Raw genomic sequence first — 7,899 nt, 5'->3', positions numbered from 1 at the left:
CCAATTCCCACTGTGGTTTTTCCTATTTGGGTTTCCACGTGAAAAATTTTTGTGTTCATGTTGTGGATGGATTATTGACTTATTCATTTGATGTCTTTACTATATTTTCTTAATGATGAATACACTTAAGTAGCTACTATTAATGTTTTGGTAAATATGATTTTAAGATTGTTTGATCAGCTAACGATATTGGTTATGAGCTATTTTTTAGAAGTATTTTCAGATTGGTGAAAGATTGTAGTTTATTTCTATTACTAATTCACCCCCCCTCTTAGTAATAACTAGATCCTCACAATAACAGGATGAATAATGGAATGATGAACAATAACAATGTGATGAACAACAATGTTTCTACCTTTATCGGTCAGTGTTTCATATGCAATAATTTTGGAGACAAGTTAAATGTGTATAGAGTTCTAATGAATAAATTTCAGAACACAATATGTTATGCCTGTGGAATGTTTATACATATCTCTAATCAATGCAAGATGAGACAAAATTAGATGAACTTCATATCTATGAAGAATAATGTTGTTTGCAGGGCATGCAACAAAACTGATCCCATTGCAAAGTATTGTAGAAGAAAGAAAAGTGCTCTGATAGACAAGAATAAATCAGATGAGAAGGGTAAAGAGAAAGTGGAAGATATCAAAGAGAATCATGAGAAGATGTGGTTGAGAAAGGATGAACCTAAGACATATAATGGATTTGTACCTATATCTGGTGCAAAATCTTCATCTGGTAACTAGGGCTTTTGACCTTAGGGGAGGCAAATAAATGAAAATCTTGCAAGTACCCCTCGATGAGATCTATGGTCTATGGATTACAAATGGTAGTTGATATCCAAAACTCATATGGTTGATTGTGGCATCTGATAGCAGAACAGGGCATCCAGTTGAGTATTTGAGGTGCATTTATTTCAAATGGAAATTAGGGTTTGCAGAGTTAAGATGGCGAATATGAGAATCATTCTTCACCTTGCGGATAGTGTTTTCAAGCTATCAAAATTTCCAAGCTATCAAAGTTTCTAGGAGATCTAAGAGCAAATGGTAATCCGACAAAGTAATCTAGGGCATTCAATAGTTTTTCAAGGTATTTTCTTGAAGGTCATTAATCTGAGTTTTATTTTCTGATATTTTGCAATGGCATCTACATCCTCTATCTCTACTCCATTGGTGTTTGAAGTGAAGGACATGACTTATCCTGTATTCAATATGTTGGCAATTTGGAGGAATTGATTATTTGTTGCATTGATGTTTGTCATTGATGTAAACACTAGCTTATTTAGTTGTCTACTGGATTTTGGTAGAGTGGTTGGACTTTGATGATGATCAAAAGATTTGTCTCCGGTATATTCTACTTGGTAGAATTGGTTTGGTTCGGTCATTCATGTGGTTTAGATGCTTGTCACATTCAATTGTTTTGGGATATGGTGATCTGAAAGCTATCATATATTCTAGTAAGCCTTTTGGTTATTGGTAAGGGTTCTACTAGTAGAGCTTTGTTGAAGATCTTTTGATGAATTTGATAAGTGGTATTGGTGCGGCTCCTAGAAAATTATCAGGATGTTGATGGTTATTGTGTTCATATTCCAGTTGATTGGTGGTATTTCATTTGGCTTATGGCGACCTATTTTGGATCGGGTCTTATTCTGCTAGGTTATGGACCGATTTATGTAACGTGTTGGTGGATGCTCCTGATCCGTTACCAATTGGATTTATTGTTTGGTTAATGTTGTTTTAGTCTTAGGCTGACTTGGTTTATCATTGGTTTGTGGGTTTATATAATTGATTTATTGTATCATCTTTTAGGTGGCTGACCTAATTATTTAGGTCTTGGGTTGGTATAAATATGATGTAAGATCTCTTTGTAGATCGTGACATGTGGTATGGAATAAAGAATTATCTGTGTGCAAATAAAGTTGTAATCATATGCAAAAGGTTTGGTTGATCATAGGTAATCGAATTGGGTCTGTATAAGAGGTTTAAGACCTCCGGTATTGAGCTTAACTAGAACTATACTCGATCATAGGAGTTGATTTTCTTGCAATTCATTCTTATTTCTGAATTGTAGTTTGGATTTCTTTTGTAGTCAATGAGGCTCCTTTGTGATGAGCACTGCACTCTTGGTTGTTGGCCTTCTTGCATGTGCAAGCCCCTTATTGTAATCACATAAATATTACAAAATTATTATTTGATTGTGGGAAGTGGTAGGCTTCCCACCATGGATTTTCTCTTTACTGAGTTTTCCACATACAAATCTTCATGTTATGTGTTGTGGATGCATGGTAGTTAGTCTATGATTAATGTTGGTACTTAATTGATATATCTACTATTTTGGTATTTGGTTTATGCATTCCAGTAAAAGCTTTTGTGTGCTTAAAGTTTCATAATTTGTTAACAACTGATTCACCCCCCCCCCTCTCAGTTGTTCACCAGCTATCCTAACAATTGGTATCATAATCGCTTGAGGAAGATCCTATGGTGAGTAATCATTCAACTTCAATTTCTTACCAGAAGGATTGCCCTAGGTTTGAAGGAACAAATTACATAGTATGGAAGCTTCGAATGGAGACTCATCTGAGATGTCTTAGCAAGGAGATTTGGGAGATTACTAAGAAAGGATATACACCTTATGATCTGGCATCTATAAATCCTCCTCTAGCAGACTTGGATAAGAACATTGAAAATGACTGTAGAGCTAGAGAAGCCCTCTTGAGTGCCCTCTCAGATCAACAGGTAATGGGATTAACAGACAAATCATGTACAAAGGCTATATGGGATAAGTTGGAGACTTTGAATGAAGGTGACCCTACTGTTAAAATTTCTAAGCTTGATGGTTATCGAGTAAGGTATGAGAACCTGAGAATGGAAGAAGATGAGAGAATTACTGCTTTTATGGAAAGAGTCAATGAAATTGTCTTGGGAATTCAATGTTGTGGTGGATCTTTGAGCAAAGATGAGATTGTTTTTAAAGTATTGAGAGATTTGCCTCTAGCTTACAAGATGAAGGCTACTACAATTAATGATCTAAGAACTATTTCTAACAATTCTGTTAATACAGATACTTTGGTTGGAAAGTTATCTGCTTTTAAGCTTGAATAATTTGGTCCTCAAGGAGCTGCAAAGATAGATTCTTCATTTTAGGCATCTACATCATCAACCGGCAAGAGCGATTGGATAGCATTATATGCGAAGGAATTGGAGGACATGAATAAAGATGATGAAAAGTTTGAAGAACTTGAAGCCCTATTTGCTAGAAGATTACCTAAAGGTATGAAGGAAAATCACCTTTCAAATTTTTTGCATGTAATAAGATAGGTCATTTCTCATTTAGATGTCTTGAGAGGAATTCAAGATTTGAAGAGAAAGCTATAAGATATTTGAGGCCTAACCATGATTATCAAAACAAGCATAAGTATAGGAGGAATAAAGATAAATCATTCTACTATGCTGATGAGGAAGGTGTCACTGATGATTCTGATGATGAACCAACAAAAGATTCAGCTAGTGGGTTGAACAATGGAAAGGAATGGGTATTCTTCGCTATCAAGGAAGATACTTTGGAACCTGTCATTCACAATGAAGAGAAGACCCTTGCTGGTAAGGTTGAAGACAAGGATGAATGGTTGATAGATATTGGATGTTCACATCATATGACTGGAGATAAAAGGAGTTTTCTATCTTTGCAAGAATTTGATGGTGGTCTTGTCAGACTTGGAGATGACAAAGCATACATGATTAGATGAAGAGAAACTATATCATTGGATGGTAAGCATAACACTGATAATGTTTATTATGTTGAAGGTTTAAGGCATAATGTTTTGAATGTAGATCACTTGGTGGATAAGGGATTTCAATTACAGTTCAAGGATGGAAAATGCAAAATCATTAATAGATCTGGTTTGGAGATTGCAATCAGTACTCAGACTAGAGGTAACATCTTTTATTTGAACTTTGGTGAGAAGACATGTTTGATTGCACATATTGATGAGAGTTGGCTATGGCATAAGAGGTTGTGTCATGTGAATTTTGATTGAATTATAAAGATGAGTTCAAAGAAGACAGTTAGAGATATACCTAGGACTATGAAGCCTCATAATCCGGTATGTAAGGAATGTCAAATGGGAAAGCAAGTCAGGACTTCTTTTAAGAGTATTCAAGATAATCTAATTATGTTCTTAATCTTATTCATATTGATTTGTGTGGTTATGCTAGAGTAAGAAGTTTTCACGGTGATAGATATTTCATGCTAATCATTGATGACTAATCTAGAATGATGTGGGTTACTTTTCTAAGGGAGAAATCTAAAGCCTTTGAAAAGTTCAATATGTTTAAATCTATGGTTGAGATAGAGTTTGGATTGAAAATCAAATGCTTAAGATCTGATCAAGGTGATGAATTCACATATCTATTGGAAAGAAGCTATGAGAACGACGGTGTACTTATTCAACAAAGTTCATATCAAAGGAGACACTGGTAAGACACGTTATGAGTAATGGTTTGGTCATACACCTATAGTTAAGTATTTTAGAATCTTTGGTAGTAAATGCTTATCAAAAGAGATGATTCCATTGAAAATTTTGATCCTAGATGTGATGAAGGAATATTTATTGGTTATTTTAATCAAAGCAAAGCATATAGATGTTTTAATAAGAGATCGCAGAGAATTGTGGAGAGTGCTAATGTCAAGGTGGATGAGCATAATAGAGGTTAAATCAGAACTTATGAGAGAGAATGGGAAGTGGAGATGGTTATAACTAAACTGCAAGCACCTGTACCAGAACAAAATGTTGAACCAGTTACCCTAGAAGTATCATAAAATTTAACAGTAACTAAAGATCAGAGTAGAGAATCAGAAAGGTAGAAGACTCCTTAGTATGTAAGGTTGAATCATTCAGAAGATTAGATCATTGGAGATAAGAGAAAAGGAGTAATGACAAGAAGAAGGTTGGCAGATGAAGAGGAATGTTTAATTTCTCAAATTGAACTGGCATCAATAAATGAAGCATGTAAAGATGAAGGTTGGATAAAAACTACGGAAGAGGAATTGGATCAGATAGAAAAGAACACATGGACTTTAGTTCCCCAACCTGAAAAATAAGAATGTTATTGGAATTAAATGGGTTTTTAGGAATAAATTGAATAAAGATGGACAAGTTGTGAGGAACAAGGCTAAATTGGTTTGTAGAAGATATTCTCAAAAGGAAGGAATTGGTTATGATGAAAATTTTGCTTCGGTAGATAGGATTGAGGTTGTGAGATTATTTCTTGCTTATGTTATACATAAGAATTACAAGGTTTACCAGATGGATGTTAAGTGTGCATTTTTTAATGGATATCTTCTAGAGGAAGTTTATATTGAGCAAACTGATGGTTTTTCACTTTCTGAAGACAAAAACATGGTTTGTAGGTTAAGGAAAGCTTTATATGGTTTGAAACAAGCCCCTAGAACTTGGTATGATAGATTGGACAAATATATTTTGAAGCTTGGTTTCACTAAAGGTAATGCTGACAGTAACTTATATTATAAGATCACTGATGATGACATATTGATTGTTGAGGTCTTTGTTGATGATATCATTTTTGGAGGTGAGGATAAGTTATGTATGGAATTATTTGATAATATGAAGAATGAATTTGAGATATCTATGATTGGGAAAATAAAAAATTTCTTAGGTTTTCAAATTACTTAGAATGATAAAGGTATTTTCATCTATCAAACTAAGTATGCTAGAGATTTGTTGAAGAAATTTGGTATGGAAAATTCTAAACCAGTTGGTACCCCTATGGTTACTAGTGAGAAATTGACAAAGAAAGATGAATCAGATCCAATAAATCCTACAAGGTATAAATCTATGATTGGAGGTCTGTTATATTTGACATAGACTAGACCAGATATTATGAATGTTGTTTGTATTGTATCAAGATATCAGAGTGATCGTAGAGAGAATCATGAGAGTGTATTGAAAAGGATTTTTAGATATTTGAAGGGAACAATTGAATATGGTTTATGATATCCTAAAAATGATGACTTTACACTATGTGCATATACATATGTAGATTGGGTTGGAGATGTTGATGACTAGAAGAGCACTTTTGGTGGAGCTTTCTTTCTTGGAAAGAAACTTGTTTCATGGATCAGCAAGAAGTAGTCATGTACTATTTTATCTACAACCGACGCTAAGTATGTTGCTGCTACTACTAACTATACACAATTTTTATTGATGAAGCAAATGTTGAAGAATATAAGGGTAGATTGCAATGAATTGGTAGTTATTCACTGTGATAACTTTACTTCTATTGACATATCATAGAATCTGGTATTTCATTCTAAGACAAAGCATATATTAATAAAGCATAACTTTTAGAAGGTGAAGGTGGAAGAAAATGAAGTCAGATTGGTTTATGTGAACACTAAAGAGAAGATTGCAAATATCTTCACTAAACCTTTGCCTAAGGAATCATTTGAGTATTTTAGAGACAGAATGGGGGTCTATACCCTTCGAATAAAGACTTAAGTGATGCGGATTGGCATCAGTCTGGTATGCATTGATCAAAATTTTTATTCATTCCAAATTGATGAGTTGGTGATACTACTCAGGGGGAGTAGTTATTTTTATGGTTCAGAAGTTTTATGAATTTTCTTTGATGTTTATGTCATATTTTTGGCATTGATGTCAAAGGGGTTGAGATATTCATGTGAAAAATAGATCTTAATAGAGATATCAGTCATAGGGGGAGTTTGGTCTTTGGTTTAGAACTTCATTATTATATTATCTTGGGGAGATTGTTGGATGTCTTCCATTGGGGGAGACTTGTTTCGCACTTATTGGTATTTAGATTTTTTTCACATGTAGTGTTGCCATCAGTGCAAAAGGGCAAGATTATTGTCAATTTAGAGGAATTGATTATGTGTTTCATTGATGTTTGTCATTGATGTCAACACTAGCCTATTTGGTTGTCTACCAAATTCCAGTAGAGTGGTTAGACTTTGATGATGATCAGGAGATTTGTCTCCGGTATTTTCGGATTGGTGGAATTGGTTTGCTTCGGTCATTCATGTGGTTCAAATTATTGTCACATTCACTTGGTTCAGGATATGGTGATCCAGAAGCTATCATATGTTCTAGTAAGACTTTTGGTTACTGATAAGGGTTCTACCAACAGAGCTTTATTGAAGATCTTTTGATGAATTCGATAAGTGGTGTTGGTGCAGCTTCTAAAAATTTATCAGGATGCTAATGGTTATCATGTTCATGTCCTAGTTGATTGGTGGTATTCCATTTGGCTTATGGCGACCTATTTTGGATCCGATCTTATTCTACTAGGTTATAGACTGGTTTATGTAACGTGCTAGTGGATGCTCCTGATGCATTATTGGTTGGGTTTATTGTTTGGTTAATGTTATTTCAGTCTTACGCCAACATGGTTTATCATTGGTTTATGGGTTTATGTAATGGATTTATTGTATCATCTTTTAGGTGGCTGACCAAATTGTTTAGGTCCTGGGTTGGTATAAATATGATGGAAGATATCTTTGTAGATCATGACATGTGATATGGGATAAAGGATTATATGTGTGCGAATAAAGTTGTAATCATATGTAGAAGGTTTGGTCGATCATAGGTGATAAAATTGGGTTTGTATAATAATTTTAATACCTCTAGTATTGAGCTTAACCAGAACTGTACTTAGGCATAGGAGATGTTATTCTTTCAGTTCATTCTTATTTCTAGATTGTAGTCTAGATTTCTTTTGTAGTTAGTGAGGCTCCTTTGTGACAAGCATTGCACTCTAGGCTGTTGGCCTTCCTGCATGTGCAAGACCCTTATTGTAATCACATACTTACTATAGAAGTATTTCCCTTTACCAGGTTTTCCTTGTACAAATCTTGGTG

The sequence above is a fragment of the Cryptomeria japonica genome, chromosome 5 (genome assembly GCF_030272615.1).
Source record: "Cryptomeria japonica chromosome 5, Sugi_1.0, whole genome shotgun sequence".
Lineage (NCBI taxonomy): Eukaryota > Viridiplantae > Streptophyta > Pinopsida > Cupressales > Cupressaceae > Cryptomeria > Cryptomeria japonica.
The sequence above is the reverse complement of the archived record's forward strand: the minus strand, read 5'-3'. Positions refer to the sequence as shown.